Source organism: Poecilia reticulata, unplaced genomic scaffold, assembly GCF_000633615.1.
Source record: "Poecilia reticulata strain Guanapo unplaced genomic scaffold, Guppy_female_1.0+MT scaffold_155, whole genome shotgun sequence".
Taxonomy (NCBI): domain Eukaryota; kingdom Metazoa; phylum Chordata; class Actinopteri; order Cyprinodontiformes; family Poeciliidae; genus Poecilia; species Poecilia reticulata.
This window is the reverse complement of record NW_007615016.1, coordinates 753,883-755,852: the sequence shown is the minus strand read 5'-3', so window position 1 is coordinate 755,852 and position 1,970 is coordinate 753,883. Positions and strand designations below refer to the sequence as shown.

The window sequence follows — 1,970 nt, the reverse complement described above, 5'->3', positions numbered from 1 at the left end:
TTGTTGTGGTTCCGGCCAGCAGCCAGTCTTGTGTCAGGTCTGCAGCGCGGAGGTCGCAGTCGCCTCTCTCTGTCTCTCAGACTGACCGGATCCACGGTTCGGCTGCAGACGGAGCCGATCCTGGACGGAGCGCCTCCAGGAGCGCTGCGTAAAGGCGCAGAGTCACCAGGAGCCCAACGGACTCGGTTCTCTCCAGCTGTCCTCATATCRGGAGGTTTTGTCCGGTTTCGGTTGCTGGATGGTTGAGCAGCCCGACACGTCGCGGACTTTGCCCCCCGGGATCAGAGCTCCCTGCCCGGCCAGCAGCTCCGCAGCAGCCGCTGCTCCCGGTTCCTGGAGCGTTTTTTCTTTTTCCTCTTGATTTGTTCAGTCGCGTCCGGTTGGGTTTGATTTGGATTCACGGACTCGCTTCATGGAAGGAGATTCCCAATGAAGAGTTCACTCTTCCCCGGAGCGGACCGGGACTCGCAGTGATTTACCCCAACCCGCCTCTGCAGGGGCAAACCGGGAGCAGAGGTGGGTACAAACTGCCCGCAGCCGGGATTTCACTCATTCATTCATTTTACACTAAAAGCTCATTTACCTTACATATTTATTTCTACTAACTCATCTGGGTTTTGGTTTGAGAGGAAATATGAAAAAGCTCCATATATGGAATATGTATCAGCTGGTTTACATCGTGACGCGCAGAATGAAACCAGTTTTGGGTTTTCTGCGCCAAACTGAGTCCGCTGACTGAACCTGTTATGTTTCACAGAGAAGCGGAGTTTGAACTTTGAACTTCAAGCCTGAAACGGACAACAAAAAACTGAAATATGACTTTTTTTGTCTTCCCGGAGTTTGAGACGATCTGATTAAAAGTTTAAAAAGAGTAAAAAATGAAAGTGATTCTGGAAACTGACTGTCTATAAACTGATCACCGCCGGACTGATCGAAGTTATTGATTGGCAGAAGCGCGCAGGTGTCAGTGGCTCCGTGTCATTTCGTTCCCGGATGTTTCCTAACTGAATCCTTTTCGTAGCAAACCGCTGCGTGTTAGTAAATTAACCTTTACACACCGGTGGATTTTTTCATGAAGGAGATAAAGTTTGGATTTTGCTGCAAACTGTTAACGGATCAGTATTTGTTCCGGTTCCGTCCCGGTTCGGCCAGACCGCAGCGGATCCCGACAGAAATAAAATCATTTTTAAGCGACTTCAATGTTTTTATTGGTGTCAAAACCCGCGATGAGTCACAGCAGAGAGAAGATGGAGAAACTTAAAATCATGCGGACGAAGCAGGAACTCAGAAATTATTTTAGATTTTAATTATTTCCAAACGAAGTTGAGAAAGTTTAACTGAACAGCAAAAAAATAAATGTTATAAATTCCAACAAACTTTTAAAATTAATTTAAATTGGTTGTTTTGTGATTAAGGGAAAAAACATGGCAGAAATAGTAGAACAATATTTCCCTGTTAACAGACATAATATAAGGATAGACGCCTCATGGCCGCTCTCGCCTATTGCCGCTGACGAGATTTAGGGCGGCCATCTTGGAGAGGTCCACCACTCCACTCAGCTTATGTGTTTAGCAGCACAATAACGCTGCTAAACATATAACGCTTGATACATTTAGAAATATCAACACATATTTATATAACTATACAAACACAAATAAATAATGATTAATACTGAATAATATGTATTGGATACATGTTGTATATACATACATATATATAGATATATCTATGTTTTCCAGCTGATGAGTTCTATGTTCAGAGATTCAGCAGCAGATTGAGTCYAAACTCCGATGTGAGATTCATCCTGCAGTGAATCCGTCTCTCTTTATAGATTCTCCCTCTTCTTCCTCACATCGTGTCTTTAGAAAACCTTCAAAACAAAACCGGAAGATTTGGGATGTATCTTACTAGTGAAAGAATTACATATAAATAATAGTCTTTACCACCTGTGTAAACTTTGCTGGTGAATG

General features: G+C 43.8%; 1 protein-coding gene across 1 annotated transcript in view; it reads left to right on the top strand.

Annotated features, from left to right (window-relative positions):
- The first annotated feature begins 22 nt into the window (after positions 1–22).
- The window catches only part of fgfr4 (fibroblast growth factor receptor 4), a 20,399-nt gene continuing 18,451 nt past the window's right edge, over positions 23–1,970 (top strand). The window contains 1 exon segment of the mRNA XM_008401953.2: positions 23–516. The gene's annotated coding sequence lies outside the window, so the exon portion shown is untranslated.